The sequence below is a fragment of the Acomys russatus genome, chromosome 17 (assembly GCF_903995435.1).
Source record: "Acomys russatus chromosome 17, mAcoRus1.1, whole genome shotgun sequence".
Taxonomy (NCBI): Eukaryota; Metazoa; Chordata; class Mammalia; order Rodentia; family Muridae; genus Acomys; species Acomys russatus.
Genome location: NC_067153.1, coordinates 57039073 through 57057361, shown reverse-complemented (window position 1 = coordinate 57057361; position 18289 = coordinate 57039073). Strand labels below are relative to the sequence as shown.

Sequence of the window (18289 nt, the reverse complement as noted above, 5' to 3'; positions counted from 1 at the left end):
GACCCTAACCATAATCCTTCAGTATGGCCAGGATGCAATGTCTTGAGAAAGGGGTATTTATGATATTCACAGACAGAAATGTATGTGTTGTCACTTTCTGAGGTTGAAACTCTGATGCCATGTACACCTTTTCCTTTTCAGTTCAGCTAACAATCAAGCACAAAAAGTACATATAGCTCACATCTACTGTAAATTAACAGAAAAAAAAGCTTTGGCCAAACATGACACTGAGAAAAATGTGATGGTATACCATCTTCCTCTTTACTGACTAAGTGATTGGATATAATTTAAAGGTTTTATTAATTTAGTTTGTATGTGTCTATAATTATAAGTATATGCCATGGTGTGTGAGTCTCTCTCTCTCTCTCTCTCTGTGGGTGGGGTGGGGAGGTGGGTGTGTGGGGTATGTGTATGTATGTGTGTATGTGTGTGTGTATGTCCGTCCATTCTTTCATTCCACCATGGTGGGTCCTGTGGATTGAACTCAAGTCTTCAGGCTTGGCAGCAATCTGCTGTATGTGAGAAGCCATTTCACCAGCCCTATGATCATTGAACAGAAAAAGGTAGCAATCTAATTCTATAAAGCAAGACTCACCTTTGGCATTATAGCCTTTCACTGAGTCATTCTTACTTTTTAAAATAATAAAGCTGTACATTTTCTACTTTAGTTTTCTAAGAAACACATTGTTACATGTGCCCATGGTGGGCTGTTTTTTTTTTTTTTTTTTCATGTACTTGAGGGATGTTGTTTGTTTGTTTGTTTGTTTTTGTCAACTTATGTCCTAAAAAAGAACTAAGCCACCAAACCTGTGCTTACTTTAAATATATTTTTTAAAGTTCTTGAACACTCTACCTAATTTTAAGATATGTATATGATGATGTAAATTTATGTATTGTTAACATGTGCTTGTATTTTTTATATCATTTGCTTGATAGTGCATTGCTTTATAAGTGTTTGCATAAATTATAATTGCTAAATCAAGCCCAAATTCTTTTCAGTCTATAGTATAACCAGAGTTCTAAGGGGAAAAACAAAAGCTCCAAATCCAACAACCTTACTAGTTAAGCTTGGTTCCTGTCTTAATATGCCAATTAAAGACACAGCGGGAGACAAACGAAGATGATAGTTAATCATGTGGCCACACTGGGGAAACTAGCTGTTTCATGATCCTAGGTCTGTCTTTTGGGGGTATTAACAGGAGAGTAAAATAACTAAGGCAGGCCATACAGACTATTGGCTCGAGATGTTGAATCATACTTCCCCTACGGGCATTGTAGGTGTGGCAGCTGTGTCACAAGTAGGTGGCAGAGAGAAGAGAGGTTATGCCTAAAAGAAGTGTTCTGATCTGTGAACACCTGAATGATTAGGAGCCTAACTCTCTCTCCCTAAAAGCAAGCCTGAAAGATGACCACCAGTCCAGCACTGTGCAGGCCCAGATGGGCTCCCAGGGTGGGGAGCAAGCTAGAAACAAGACAAACCCTGTCTGGGGCCACACAGATGGGCTCAGGTGAGGAGCAAGCTGAGATGACCAGCACTCTGGTGCCATGGGGCCTGTGCAAGACTCTACCCTGAAAGAAACACCAGTCTGGTGCTTTGCAGGCCTGGAAGGGCAGAGGAGGTAAGTGATGGAGAAATGGAAGAGAAAGAGAAAGAGAAGGATGGTAGGATAACAAAGAGAGGCAGAACTGGAGACTCCAGGGTAGTGAGGAACATCCTGATGTGAGGACCTGGTGATACCACCTAGGACCAAGATGGGGTCCCAGCCTGTGCTGCCACTGGGGGCCACATTTGGGTCCATAGCCCTGCAGCAGCAGGGGTTTATTACCACCAAAGGCCATGAGGCTGTTTTTGGACTGGACTTTCTCCAAGGAATATGCTGTGCAAAACTGGTCCCACACCTCACCTGGGCATCATGGGATAACTGGCCCTGGGGGCATGAATGCAGTTGCAGTACTTGGGAGAGTGGGACCCACACGTTTCCCAGGAAGTATATAATAGAGCTGTCCCTGGTTGCTGGAGATGGCAGTGAGATTACCCCGAGGGTGTGAGCATGGGAGAGCTGGTGCTGCCACTTGTTTCCTGTGCAGTGGTATGAAAAAAGGATACATGCCGCGATCTTTCACCCCTCATCACCTGTGGCTGGCAGGAGACCTGGGCCCTGGGGCCATGAGAGCAGGAGAGCTGGCTCTGCCCCTCACCAGCTGCAGCACTCAGGAGAGCAAGCCCTGCACTTCAGCTGGGCAGCTCAGTAGAGCTGATTTTGGCAGAGGGGTTGTGGGTGAGCTGGCTCAAGGGAATGAGCAAGGGAGAGCTGGCCCAGCCATTTGTCTGCTGTGAGGTGACACGGGAAAGGGAGAGGGGTTGACATTTTATCCCTTGCCACCCACAGCAGGCAAGAGTAGAGACCTGGCTCTCGCCTAAGCAGCATAGTAGAGCTAGTCCTGGATGCGGAGTGGCAAGTGAGCCAGCCCTGAGGGCATGGGCACGGGACAGCCAGTGCTGGCTTTTGTCTACTGTGCAGTGGCAGGACCCTCCTCCCTACTCTAGTTCCTCAACACCTATGGAAGGCAGAAGTCATCAGAGTGGGAGAACTGGTCCTGTCCCTCACTGGCTGAAATAGGAGAGTGGGCCCTGCACCTCACCTGGCAGCAGAGTTGAGCTATCCCTGATGGCACGGGCACAGCTAATCCAACCCTGAAGGCATAACAGCAGGAAATCTGGCTCTGCCCCTTGCTAGCTGCAGCATTGGATGGGCCGGCCAGGCCAGGGCAGGAAAGCTCACTCTGATGATGAGAGTGTGGGAGAGCTGGAGAGATGACAAGCTCAGATGCCTCTCAGGCCTGGGCCTGAGTAGGCCCAGAGCTTTGAGTAGGTCCACCCCAGCATGTACCCCATCAATGAACTGCTAGAGCACATGGAAGGGCCAGTGCTGCAGATTAAAAGCCACAGGATCTCCATGTCACAGGGAAACACAGAAGTCCTAGTGACGTTCTAGTACTGATAATACAGCAGAAGAAGCCAGAGGCCTCATACCAGACCAATGACTCAGTGCAATAAACATGGGAAAGCAAAGAAATGTGGACAAAAAGATATAATGTGGGACACAATATAGCTTCCACAACAAGATTCCCCCCCCGTCTCTTATGGGGGAGGGTACAAGGTTGGAGGGCAGGTATGAAGAGACAGAGATGAGTGGGCTTTCGGTATATCATGTGAAGCTCACAAACACCCAATAAAAAGATTTACTTTTAGATGTGGAATCATTGATAAGTATCTTGCTCTATGACATCACCCCAAATGCCCCCATTGTAGTTCTCTTTTGGATAATTTCCCTACCACCATCCCAAGCATCGCTAAGATGACTTCTTTATCCTTGTGCTTTCATCTTTGCCTGTAATTAGTAGTTATGCAGTTAGATCAATAGAAAAAAAAATAATGCCAAAAATGCACCCTGCTTTGGTTATCTAATGAGCACAAATGAAAGTAAACGGTTGTGAACAAACGCATTTTCTAATGCTCAATTATCCATTTACAACAAAAAAGTTTCATTAAGTATTGATCTTCTCTTAGGAATGTTAACAAAAATAATTCATTAGAAAAACTAGATTAAATTTTAAAATCCTTTCACTAAATACGAAATTAAAACTGAGATTTAAACCAAAGCTGATGTAGTCACACATTATCTGAGGCCTTGGCAGAGATTAACACAGGTTTCTTTAGTCTGGCAAACCCATGTTTGCCTTGAAGTATTTGAAAAATGTCTTGACTTATTCTTTTCTTCATTTTGTCACTACAAAAACTTAATAAAATTGTTATATGTTGGAACATAGAACTTAGGGGTAATATGTTTCTTTTTTTAAAATTATTTTTCTTAATTTATTCTTGTTACATCTCAATGTTTATCCCATCCCTTGTATCCTCCCATTCTTCCCCTCCCCCCATTTTCCCATTATTCCCCTCCCCTATGACTGTTCCTGAGGGGGATTACCTCCCCCTGTATATGCTCATAGGGTATCAAGTCTCTTCTTGGTAACCTGCTGTCCTTCCTCTGAGTGCCACCAGGTCTCCCCCTCCAGGGGACATGGTCAAATGTGAGGCACCAGAGTACGTGAGAAAGTCATATCACACTCGCCACTCAACTGTGGAGAATATTCTGACCATTGGCTAGATCTGGGTAGGGCTTTAAAGTTTACCTCCTGTATTATCCTTGGCTGGTGCCTTAGTTTGAGTGGGACCCCTGGGCCCAAATCTGCCTATCATAATTTTCTACTTGTAGGTTTCTAGGACACTCTGGATCCTTCTACTTTGCTATTCTCCCATGCTTCTCTCATTTAGAGTCCCAATAGGAGGTCCTCCCCTCTGTCCCAGCTTCCTGGTAAGTGAAGGCTTTCATGGGACATGCCCCTTGGGCTAGTATGCAGATAGAAGTGAGTATATACCATTTGAGTCTTTCTGCTTCTGGGTTAACTCACTCATTATGATCATTTCTAGCTCAATCCATTTATCCACAAATTTCGGGAATTCCTTGTTTTTAATGGCTGAGTAGTATTCCATAGTGTATATGTACCACATTTTCTTTATCCATTCTTCTACTGATGGACACTAAGGCTGTTTCCATGTTCTGGCTATTATGAATAAGGCTGCTATGAACATGGTTGAGCAAATTTTCTTGTTGTGTGCTGGAGCATCTTCTGGGTATATTCCAAGGAGTGGAATAGCTGGGTCTTGAGGAAGCCCTATTCCCCTTTTTCTGAGATAGCACCAGATAGATTTCCAAAGTGGCTGTACTAGTTTGCATTCCCACCACCAATGAAGGAGTGTTCCTCTCTCCCCACATCCTCGCCAGCATGTGGTGTCGCTTGAATTTTTGAACTTAGCCATTCTGATGGGAGTAAGATGGCATCTCAGAGTTGTTTTGATTTGCATTTCCCTGATGACTAAGGAGGTTGAGCATTTCTTTAAGTGTTTCTCAGCCATGTGATATTCCTCTGTTGAGAATTCTCTGTTTAGTTCTGAGGCCTATTTCTCAATTGGGTTATTTGGTTTGGTGGTGTTTAATTTCTTGAGTTCGTTATATATTTGGATATTAGACCTTTGTCAGATGTAGGGTTGGTGAAGATCTTTTCCCAGTCTGTAGGCTGTTGCTTTGTTCTCTTGACAGTGTCTCCTGCCTTACAGAGTCTCATTTATTAATGGTTGACATTAAGGCCTGGACCATTGGTGTTCTGTTCAGGAAGTTGTCTCCTGTGCCAATATGTTCCAGGCTCTTCCCCACTTTTTCTTCTAAGTGACCTAGTGTCTCTGATTTTATGTTGAGGTCTTTAATCCACTTGGATTTGAGTTTTGTGCAAGGTGACAAATATGGGTACAGTTGCATTTTTTTACACATAGACATCCAGTTAGACCAGCATCATTTGTTGAAGATGCTATCCTTTTTCCATTGAATGGATTTGGCTTCTTTGTCAAAAATCAAGTGACCATATGTGTGTAGATTCATATCTGGGTCTTCGATTCGATTCCACTGATCAACCAGCCTGTTGCTGTGCCAGTACCATGCTGTTTTAATTACTATTGCTTTATAGTACAGTTTGAGATCAGGTATGGAGATTCCTCCGGAGCACCTTTTATTGTACAAGATTGTTTTAGCTATTCTGGGTTTTTTGTTTTTCCATATGAAGTTCAGAATTGAACTTTCAATGTCTTTAAAAAATGTGTAGGTATTTTGATAGGGATTGCATTGAATCTGTAGATTGCTTTTGGTAGGATGGCCATTTTTACTATAGTAATTCTCCAGATCCATGAGCAAGAAAGATCATTCCATCTTCTCAGGTCATCTTCAATCTCTTTCTTCAGAGTTTTGAAATTTTTTCAAACAAGTCCTTCACTTGCTTAGTTAGAGTAACTCCTAGATATTTTATATTGCTTGTGGCTAATGTGAAAGGTGTGGTTTTCCTAATTTCTTCCTCTGCAAGCTTGTCATTTGTGTATAGGAAGGCTACAGACTTTTTTGAGTTAATTATGTATCCAGCTAATTTGCTGAAGGTGCTTATCAGCTGTAGGAGTTCTCTGGTGGAATTTTGAGGGTCACTTATGTACACTATCATATCATCTGCAAATAGGTATAATTTGACTTCCTCCTTTCCCATTTGGATACCCTTGATCTCCTTTTGTTGTCTTATTGCTCTGGCTAGAACTTCGAGTACTATATTGAAGAGATATAGAGAGAGTGGGCAGTCTTGCCTTGTTCCCGATTTGAGAGGAATTTCCTTGACTATCTCACCATTTACTTTGATTTTGGCTATTGGCTTGCTGTATATAGCCTTTACTATGTTGAGGAAAGTGCCTTGTATCCCCGATCTCTCTAAAACTTTAAACATGAATGGGTGTTGGATTTTATCAAATGCTTTCTCTGCATCTAAAGAGATGATCATGTAGCTTTTATTTTCAGTTTGTTTATATGGTGGATTGCATTGATGGATTTCCGTATATTAAACCATCCCTGCATGCCTGGAATGAAGCCTACTTGGCATTGATGAATGATATCTTTGATGTGTTCTTGTATTCGTTTTGCAAGTATTTTATTTAGTATTTTTGCATCAATGTTCATAAGAGAAATTGGTCTGAAATTCTCCTTCTTTGTTGAGTCTTTGTGAGGTTGAGGTATCAATGAGACTACGGCCTCATAGAATGAATTTGGTAATTTTCCATCCATTTCTATCTTTTGGAGTAGCTTGAAGAGTATCGGTATTAGCTCGCCCTTGAAGGTCTGGTAGAATTCTGCACTGAAACCATCTGGCCCTGGGCTTTTTTTGGTTGGGAGACTATCAATGATTGCTTCTATTTCTGTAGGGGAAATGGGACTATTTAGCTTGTTTATCTGTTCTTCATTCAACTTTGGCAAGAAAATTGTCCATTTCCCTTAGATTTTCAAATTTTGTGGCATATATGCCTTCAAAGTAGGATCTTATGGTTCTTTGTATTTCTTCAGTGTCTGTTGTTATGTCTCCCTTTTCATTTCTGATTTTGTTGATTTCAATACTGTCTCTCTGCCTTTTAGTTAGTTTGGCTAACGGTCTGTCTATCGTGTTGATTTTCTCAAAGAGCCAGCTTTTGGTTTTGTTGATTGTTTGTACTGTTTTCTTAGTTTCTAATTTGTTTATTTCAGCCCTGAGTTTGATTATTTCCAGACGTTTCCTCCTCTTGGGTGTTTCTGCTTCTTTTTTTTTCTTCTAGGGCTTCCAGTTGTGTCGTTAAGATGCTTATGTGCGATGTTTCCAATTTCTTTTTAAAGGCACTTAGTGCTATGAATTTTCCTCTTAGCACTGCTTTCAATGTATCCCACAAATTTGGGTATGTTGTTTCTTCATTTTCATTGAATTTCAGAAACTCCTTGATTTCTTTCTTTATTTCTTCCCTGACCCAGGTGTCATTTAGCAGAGAGTTGTTTAGTTTCCACGTACGTGTAGGCTTTTTGTTATTTCTGTTGTTGTTGAATTGCAGCCTAAGAGCATGGTGATCTGATAGGATACAAGGTATTATTTCAATCCTCTTGTATCTGTTGAGACTTGCTTTGTGACCTACGATGTGATCAATTTTGGAGAAGGTTCCATGGGGTGCAGAGAAGAAGGTATATTCTTTCTTGTTTTGGTGAAAGGTTCTATAGATATCTGTTAGATCCATTTGACCCATGGCATTGTTTAATGATGTTATTTCTCGGCTTAGTTTCTGTTTCAATGACTTATCCTTCAGTGAGAGTGGGGTGTTGAAGTCTCCCACTGTTATTGTGTGGGGATCGATGTGTGGTTTAAGCTTTTTTAGCAGATCTTTTACAAATGTGGGTGCCCTTGTATTGGGAGCATAGATGTTCAGAATTGTGATGTCATCTTGGTTGACTTTACCTTTGATGAGTATGAAGTGTCCTTCCGCATTCCTTTTGATTAATTTTGGTTGAAAGTCTATTTTGTTCCATATTAAAATGGCTACACCTGCTTGCTTCTTGTGACCATTTGCTTGGAATATTTTTTTCAACATTTTACCCTGAGGTAATGCCTATCGTTATGGGTGAGATGTGTTTCTTGAATGCAGAAGAATGTTGGGTCTTGTGTATGCACCCATTCAGTTAGTCTGTGTCTTTTTATTGGAGAATTGAGATCATTGATGTTGAGAGATATTAATGACCAGTGACTGTTAAGAGTCTTAATTTTGATGTTGTTACCAGTCGAGCGTTTGTGTAGTTGTGTTTTTGCCATGGGATAGTTATCTATTTCCTGGGTAGTTTTGGTTGTATCTTGACCCTTTGGGATGGAGTTTTCCTTCTAGTACCTTCTGTAAAGCTGGATTTGTGAATAGGTACTGTTTGAATTTGTTTTTGTCATGGAATATTTTGTTTTCTCCATCAATGGTTATTGATAGTTTTGCTGGGTAAAGTAGTCTGGCCTGGCATCTGTGGTCTCTTAGGGTTTGCAGGATCTCTGTCCAGGCCCTTCTGGCTTTTATGGTCTCTGCTGAGAAGTCGGATGTAATTCTGATAGGTTTGCCATAAATGTTATTTGGCCCTTTTCCCTTGCAGATTTTAATATTTATTCTTTGTTCTGTATATTTTGTGTTTTGATTGTTATGTGATGGGAAGTTTTTCTTTTCTGGTCAATTCTATTTGGTGTTCTGTAGGCCTCTTGTATGTTTATAGGCATCTCTTTCTTTAGATTGGGGAAATTTTCTTCTATGATTTTGTTGAGAATAGTTTCTGGGCCTTGGAGTCTGATATCTTCTCATTCTTCCATGCCTATTATCCTCAAATTTCTTTTTTTCATGGTTTCCTTAATCTCGTGGATGTTTTGTGTCAGGAGTTTTCCAGATTTGGCATTTTCTTTAATGGTTGCTTCAAGATCTGTGATTGTATCTTTTAGACCTGAGATTCGTTCTTCCATCTCTTGGATTCTGTTAGAAAAGCTCACCTCTGTGTTGCTCGCCTTCTTCTCTGAGGTCTCATGTTCTCGTTTTTCTTCTGTCTGTGTTTATCATTGAATCCATTTTCATATTCAGATCTTGAACTGATTTTTTGATTTCTTTCATCTGATTGTTTGTATATTCCTGCGTTTCTTCCATTGCCTCTTTATGGGTCTTCAGAGCTTGAACCGTTTTATTTATTTCTTTCATCTGGTTGTTTGCATTTTTCTGCAATTTTTCCAGTTCCACTCTATATGCTTCTTTTATGTCTCTCACCTGTTTGGCTGCATCCTCCTGCATTTGATTATGAATTTTATTTGTTTCCTCCATTATCATCCTCATTACTAAGGATTTGAGGTCATTTTCTTGTATTTCTGTTGTATTTGAGTTCTCTGGGTTGTTTTCTTTGGGATAGCTGGAAACTGGAGACACCATGTTGTTTTGGGTTTTTTTGCGTATGCTTTTTCGCTGTCCTTTAGACAACCTGCCGTCTTTGTTTTTGTTGGGTAGCTTCCAGAGTTGGATGGAGGGAGTCTGATGATAGATTCACTTGTTTTCTCATGATTTGCCTAGGCTGGAAGCTCTAATGCTTCACTGGTGTGGATGTTAGGAGGTTAGCCCTGTTGTTTTGGACTCTCACAGCCAGTGATCCTCCGCTCCCCTGTGCTGTGGGTCCTGCAATCGTTTTGGGTCTCTGAATGAGCGTTGGGTCAGGCCAAGGTATCCACAGCCTTCTGTGTTCCCTGCCAAGTCCAGCCAGGAGCACTGGGACCGAACCACGGGCTGAACTCAGCTAGATTCTTAGGGCCTGAACTGTCTGCCAAGCTCAGCTAGGGATTCTGGGCCCAAAATGCACATAGGGTCCAGCCAAAATTTTTGGGCTGGGACTGTGCACCAAGCTCAGCTAGGGGCTTTTTGCCTAAAGTGCATGCTCTGGTCAGTTATTGACTCAGGGCCCGAACTGTCCGCCAAGCTCAGTCAGGAATTCTGGATTCAAACTGCACACTGTGTCCAACCAGAGTCTTAGAGCCGGAGGAACTGAGCGCTCTACCCACACTGTGTCACCACAGGGGAGCTGCCGCTGAGCTGAGGTGGTGCCTAGGGTGGAACTGAGCACTCCGCCCAGCCTGTTCCACAGCAGGGAAGCTGTGGCTGTGCTGAGCTAGTGCCTCAGGCAGAATTTCTTGCTGAGATGACCCAGAACCCGGGACTCTGGGGCCGAACTGTTTGCCAAGTCCAGTCTGGGTACCAAGGCACCACGCGACCCAAATCCTGCCCAGAGTCCCCTCTCCCGCAGCAACTCCCACCGGCCACCACACCAATCGCCTCCACCAGAAGGCTCTGAGCTGCAAACCTCAGCCACTGCCACTGCTGATGCTGGTGCCGCTGGTGCCCAGTAATATGTTTCTTTATCCCTGGCTCCAGAATAAATTGTGACTTACTTCCTCTGAGGTGAAAGCTGTTTCATGTGTGTTAACATTGCTCATGAGCTCTTTTTCCAGTTATTTCATTTCCAAAGAAATAAAAACATAAAGCCACAGAAAAACTTTTGCATGACTGTTCATTGTCGCAATATTTATTATAGTTAAAAGTTGAAATGACTTAGAAAAGAGGCTGAGCCTATGGGGTAAGATGGTGGCATGTGTGCTACTTTGATTCCTCTTCTTGGCTCCTTGCTCCTGCCCAGGTCTTGAACAATCCTTAAACAATTTCAAAGTTCCAGGATCTGCCCATTGTCAAAGCTGATTGGCTGAAAGTCCGGCTGACCCTGGGCACCACAGATCTCCTGTGGGCTTATCTCTTTAAATATTCAAAACTTCCAAACATGATTTGGAGTATAAAAGAAGAAATGGATTAGAATAAATGGAAGAAATGTACTGGAATAAACATTGAAGATATTAATATAGTTTTCTCCATATAACAATGGTCATCGCACCTGTTGTGTTGTGGAGAGGAGAGAAAAGTTATATATGAATATGTATTTAGTCAAGCCAGCATGTGTATTTTTGCATGATTAAAGACACAATTTTGATGTGAATAAAAATGGGATGTTGAAGACTGTTCTCCATGGACAAATTTTGAAGGCATCTATGAAGTAAAAGAAGCTGGCCGCAAGAAACTGCATAGTGTGTATTATTCTAGCTAGTATGGCACATATAGAGTTGGTAAAGACACACATGCAGATTATAGACCAACAGCTGGCAGAGCCTGGGGGAAATGGGGGAAATTTTCTGAGCACTGTCTAGGATGATGATAACATCTTAGAAAGTGGTAGAGACTGGGGTTTCCTGGCACTATGAATGTACTAAACACTGTTCAAGTGCTGTGTACTTAAAAACAGTTAATTTTATGCTATAACAATCTCCCCTCAATGGAAGAACAAAGTTTGGGAAGAAAACACCCCCATGTGCAGAAGTGGTTCACTTGTCTCTATCTCCGCTATGCACACTGAATCTCTGCCACTCTCTTGTTCCTCACTTAGGTCACTGACACTCACATAGATAGAATGACTGCTTGGATTCCTCCCTCCTATTACACACACCCCACAAAACAGCCAAAGGACCTTTCAACCCAAGGCAGACAGTGCGGCTTGTTTCTTTACTTGGCATAGAGCTCACTCTACCTCAGCCCTACAGTACAAGATGATAAGCCTTCTCTTTGGTGTACCACTTGCCCCCAGCCTTCTGCCGTCCTAGATCATACTGACCTGCATCCTGCTGTGTAGACTTTTGATTTACTGTCCCCTTCTTTCCTGAGCTGCCTTCTGGTGACTCAGTGTTCTGGCTCCATTTACTCCTCAGGCATGCGGTCTCTAAATTTCCTGTAAAAGGCCGACCCCTTAGCACCCTCTCTCAGATCATCCTATTTCAGCTCTTGACAAGCTGGCTTTTCAAGTTGCTCTCCTTCTCCCCCACACCCTACACCTTCTAGCCCTAGAAGCCAGGTTTTATAGTTTCTAATCCCAGTTCTATCACTTCTGGAGCAACATATTTTATCTATACATAATTTGCAGGGTTGTGTGGCTTAAATAAGTGTTTTATTGAAAGCTCAAAATCTTCAGTGCATGCTGACAGGCTGTCTGTCACATATGCTAGTTATCCTTACTAATTATTGTAGATGCCTTTGGTGTAATCTGGCATTTTTTTTTTCACAGTCAGCATAGTTATCTGTTTCTGTGAGTTTGGTGATATCTATGTTATGTGTTTTGTGGTTGGGGGCAGTTTGGTCCTGCTGATTCATATAGCATCTAAATAGCAAAGGTTTACCTTATACCTAACTTTTTTCTCAGCTAGTAAGATCTGCTGTTGCTTTCCTTACATTGTCCTCTACAGTCCTGGCCAAGCACATCCTCATGTGAGAGATCTACAAGAGGCCTTTTCCACTGCATCACCTTAGGCACCATCCTTCTTTCAGAAGCATTGGCTCTAGTATCCTCAGAAACAGAAGTTTAGGCTAATAGGGATGTGGTTCCTGTGGTAAGGAGCATACCTAGCATGCCCAAGACCTGGGTACCATCCCTAGCATCACAAAGGGGAAAGAAAAAAGACAACAGCCATTAGGAGAGAAATACTACCAACAGGCCATTCTGAAGATGATGAAATATTCACATTGTACATAGAGGGAAGCATCACCAGTTATTACAAAACAAGCAGGGAAAGGGATGAAGACTTGGCTCAGCAGCAAGAGCACTGGCTGCTCCTGCAGAAGACCCAGTCTGCTCCTGCAGAAGACCCAGGCTGCTCCTGCAGAAGACCCAGGCTGCTCCTGCAGAAGACCCAGGCTGCTCCTGCAGAAGACCTAGGCTGCTCCTGCAGAAGACCTAGGCTACTCCTGCAGAAGACCCAGGCTCGGTTCCCAGTGCCCACATGGTGGCTCGTGACCACTAGAACAGTTTTAAGGGATCCAATGGCCTCTTCTGACATCTTCCAGCACTGCAAGCAATGGTACACAGACATACTTCTAGGCAAGACACCCGTTCATATAAACAACAGATCTAATAAAAGAGAAAAATATCAGGATATAGAGCATAGTGCAACTGGTGTCTGAATTACCAGCCAGGGTGAGACACAAGACAGTGACTAAATGCATAAACTGTGAAAAAATAGCACTAGACAGACACATAAAAAACTCTAGAGATCACTAACCAGCCAGCTAGCTGAACCAACAAACTCCAGGTTCAGTGGAAACACGGTCTTAAAAACTAAGGTGGAATATTGTCAAGAAGGACACATAACATTGACTTTTGCACACACACATACATGTGCACACATTCATACATATGTTCAACACATACACACAGGTACACAGGCACATACACATAGGCACACACAGACACACACAGACACACACACGCACACACACACGCACCAAAACATGGTCATAGAACTTCTCACCTGGCTTCCATTTTTACATTAACTTCTCCATTCACTAAGGCAGCAATATTAAAAGACAATCTTCCATGATGAAAATAAAGGCTCATTACATTAACTTCAATGCTATACATGCATAGAATACATAAAGCCCAATCATACAGTTTCCACTGTCCAGGCGACTATGGTATAGCTGGTGACAACTTCTATGTATCAGACAGGCCACCTCCTTTACCACCCCTCACATGTAGGTTTGTGGAAAAAGCAAGAATGAACAACTCCACAAGAAAATGTCCAGAGTTCTGTCAAATGTCTGTTTTCATTTTTCAGCATCCAGCTGAAAGAAGTCTCCTTTCTGCTGCTGCCTTATCATGTTCTCAGTAACAAAAAGGTGCGTATGTATGGATGTCCACTCCATGCATGTTAATTTCTAGATGCTGTTGGGGCACACATATGCATCCCATTCCATTGTGTGTCTATCATTTAAAAGCTTTGTGATACCATTACGTTTTAACACACTGATTGTACTGCCTTTTAATTCCCCTTTCTCTAATTTTGAGTCAAGGCTTACATTTTACATGAAAGTGTTGAGAAAAAGCTCTGGAAAAGCTAGTTCGCTCCTATGTTAATTGTCTCAGGGTTTTATTGTCATTTTGTTTTTTGTTTTTTCTAAAGTCCAAATGAATTTTATTTTGATAAGAGGAACCCTGGCTACTTACATTCAATTCCTGAACAAGGTACTTTTCTCACTTTGAATATCGGTCACTATCTTGTAACTCATGCCCAAGCTAACAGGGAGCTACAGGAGGTATGGTACAGGAAGAGAGGTAAAGAAACATGCAGTGGGGACGCCATCAAGAGAGGTTGTTGATTTCCAGGGCTTTGTTCCAAACATGCTCCAATGGCTCCTGGGTAAGATGGTCAGATTCCTCCTCTCCACTTTCCCCTAATCCAGGAGAATTGCAACGGCTCTTTGAAAATGCAATATCTTAATGGCACCAGCAGCTGAACACCACAGCGCATTCCATGTGGCTTCCTAATATTTAAGTGGGATTGTTTCCATAAGGCTTTATTTTTAGACACAACTGCAATCCTTCCTTCAAGCAAATGCTGTACCAAATAGATCCAATTATTTAATAATGTCAGAGAGCTTTTTATCTATTATACTAACACCTAGACTTTGGGTCATAAAGGCCTCAATCTCAGAACTGGAGTGTTACATGTTATAATTTTGTTTCCTGTATCCAGTGGGCTGTGGAAAAATTAGTGGTGAGACAGACCCAGATCTGAACTGTCTTTTGTTTTTTCTCTATGGAATTTGGTTGAGATGTTTAACAGCTGGCTACCTCTCGAGCTGCTGGAACCAATGATCGACAGGGGAGTTTATCATCTGTTGAACCAGGAAAGGGTAAGGAGGGTGAGAGGATCATTCAAAACAAAAGGAAATAATCTCTATTCATGAAAATACGCCTGTCTTTTCTCCCCTTTCACCTTCATGTTATCTGATATGCATGTTGTCATGGAAAATAATGATGACTAAAATAGATAAAAAAAAATTTAAACTCTAAGTAGAAATTGTTGCTTTCTATACCAAGTAGTAGATTTCAAACATTGTTTACACATTATTTTTTTTTAAAAACATTTGGTAAGAGGCCTTAAATTTGAGGAGAGGAGAGATAGGAGCTGAAAGGGAGCAGAGGGAATGATTTAAAATACAGAACTCATATATGAAATCCTCCATGTCCTCCCACTCTCTTTCAAGTTACACACACACACACACACACACACACACACACACACACACACACACACCCCGCGAATGCACCTACTGATCCCATGTCATGTTGCCCTTATGTACATGTGTTTAGAGCTGATCCACCTAGGATTGGGTAGCCCACTAACTTATCAGGGAGCTCACTCTGCAGAAGACAGAGTATTCCTCTCACAGAAGCCATTAATACACCCTTAGCTCTTCACCTATGGGCGAGGACCCATGAAATCTGTCAACCAGCATTGCCAGTATGCAAGTCTTGTTTAGGCAACAATATTGCTGAGATTTCATGAGTGCAGCATCTATGTCTAAAGGGCAACATCTGGTGGCAAGTGTCCTGGTCCTCTGGTGTTTACAATCTTTTCACCCATATCTTCCATAATGATACCTGATTCTTGGGTTAGCAATTATGTTATAGATGTACCAGTTGGGGCTGGGTGCTCCAGTGTCCCTTTCTGTATTTTAATCACTTGTGGCTCTTTGTAGGGGCCTTGATATGGAAGAAGAAGGAGGGAGAAGGAGGATGAGGAGGAAGAAGAAAGAAGAAAGGAGAGGAAAGAGGTAATGATGATGACAACAAAGACGATGACAACGACTACTCATTGACAAGAGGTGAGAGCTATAACTGGACTCAAGGCCTGCTCCATAGGAAGGGATTCATGCCTGCTGCTGTAGCGTGTATCCAACTAGCCATGGATAGGTAAGTCATAGGCTCTATTGGAGAACTGATATGGCCATTTTCCTAAACCAGTTTATTTCTAACTTTATTTTAAATACATAGCCGTTACACCCAAAGGAATAATTTTTAATACAAAAGTTTGTGAGGCTGTGGAAATGCTTCATTCAGTATGGTGCCTGCCGTACAAGTCTGGGTCGTGACTGTAGGCCCACCCTCAGTACCACATAAAATAAATAAGTAAATAAATAAGCCAGGACAGGTGGTGTACATCTGTAACCTAAGCGCAGGAGAGAGGGAGTGTAAACTAGCTCATCTCTGAGGCCAGCCAGCCTAGCTGAATCAAGAATGCATGATCTCCAGGCTAAGTGTGAGGCCTGATCTCAAAATATTAAGGGGTGTGCACATTCAACAGCAATCTCTGATTTTCATTCCCGCAGCCTACCCTACCCAAATCCTGCATACACACTACAATTAGTTTTTAATGTGGAGACTGTTATATTTAGTCATGGTGTTGGTAAGTGTTTGTAGAGAGATATTTGGATAAGGGACCATCTCAAGAAAGATGTGTGATTTCTTGAAGAAAGCAGAATAATTACACAGTAACTCTTACTGTCCTTAAAGTTGGAGAAGCCTGTGTTGCTTTTACTCACAATTATTTTTATAATCATCATCACCACAAAAATCAGTAGACTTCAGGTAGTCCTTGACATAGTCAATACCTTAACAAATTTCCCAGAATGCCTGAGTGGTAGGTGCACAGTGGGAGAAGAATGGGCCATGCAGGCTTACAGTGACTTTGATGTTGATTCAGCTAAATGGTTTTTTTATTAAAATTTTTGATTTTAATAGACTGAGTTTTATCTCACAACAGAAGCTTTGTAAACTACATGAAAGTGTGGGGTGTTGGCAAGAATAAATAAGATGATGTTTATAACACGCTCAGCACATAGTAGGGATTTGTGCTGAAGGTTGAAATAATATATAACTTAAAATTTTAGAATAAGAATTGTCACTTCATATAAGACAAAAATCAAGGGACTAGAGAAGGGCGCAGAGGTTGAGAGCACTTGCTGCTTTTACGGAGGATCCAGTTCAGTTCACAGAAGCCACATGGTGGTTCACAACAGCCTGTAATTTTAGTTCCAGGAGATCTTACCCTTTCTCCTGGCTCCTGCACATATATGGTACACATGAACTCATGCAGGTACACACATAGATACATAGAAATAGAAAAGAAATAAATAGTTTTAAAAGATATAAATCAGTCTGTTTGGGGGGCACTCACCCATATCATAGACATCTCAGCAAAAACAAAAAGCTCAGCCAGATGTGGTGGCACACCTGTCATCCCAGCACTTGGGAGGCAGAGGCAAGTAGATCACTGTGAGTCCAAGGCCAGCCTGGTCTACAAAGTAAGTGCAGGACAGCCAAGTCTATAAGAATATTACACAGAGAACCCCTGTTTCAAACAGCCAAAAAACAAAAATAAAAGCAAAAAAGCTCAAGCATGACATTCACCTGCAATCTCAACATCTTGGAGGTAAAAACGGGAAGATCTCAAGTTCAAGGACATCTTGGGCTACCCAGTGAGATCCCATCTCAAAACCACAAGAAAACAAACAATCCCCAAACTGAGACTAAGAAAACAAATGATAAGAAAAAAGAAAAGAGAGGAGAGAGAAGGTGAAAGGGAAAGAAAGGAGCCAGAGGGGATAAGAGGCTGCAATCACTTGGGAAGGCTATAAAATAAAAGATCACTAATGTGACAAAGGACGCTTATCCAAATGCTTGATATACAAGGACAGAAATAAAACACAAGTCACGAATATGAGCCTTATATGTAAATGTTAATTTCCTTAAAGTCCTATATTTTAAGGTGAAAAAGAAAAGGGTGGCATTAATTTTAACATTTATCCCAATACACTGAAATTCTGATCATTATAACGCATAACCAGTAAAGTTGGCGAATTTGATTCTCACTGTCCACTTTCTCACTGAATCTTGGCCTGTGGATGGTGTGCGCTGCACACTGCACGCCTTAGCCCAGCCATACGTGAGAGGCTCAGTGCCCATGTGCAGAAAGTGGCTCTTATCTAATGAAATCCAGGTCAATGCAGAGGCTGAAGGAATCATCTGGCTATGTCTAGATCCACCTCACTATACCAACAGCTCGTGGGACAATGTCTGTACAGGATCCTCAAGGAAATGTAACCTCTCCAGTGGGCAGCTTTAAAGAAACAGCATCTCTTGAACTGTAAAGATCTTCCCAGGTAAAACACAATTGCATCTTTAATGTTTCTTCAAAAGACTTTGACTAAATATAGAACTCTTCCTCTAACAACACTGGCTTTTCTCCTATAAGAGTTTAAATACAAGAAATGTCAAAACATTGTAATCTTTCTTCCCTGGTGATGCCTCAGTGTTAAAAATATGCACCCTAGAATATGCACCATATGCCATGAAGGAGGAAGAAAATAATTGTTTAAGTGAATGAAAAACTTCAGAATCAGCTATAGGCATGA

The 18289-nt window shown here is 41.8% G+C and overlaps 1 protein-coding gene and 1 pseudogene across 4 annotated transcripts in view; one reads left to right on the top strand and one right to left on the bottom strand.

Moving 5' to 3' along the window:
- Tmem117 (transmembrane protein 117) overlaps window positions 1–18289 on the bottom strand; it is a 443332-nt gene that overhangs the window by 103252 nt on the left and 321791 nt on the right. The window lies entirely within an intron of this gene.
- LOC127201892 (uncharacterized) lies at window positions 1257–1380 on the top strand (annotated as a pseudogene).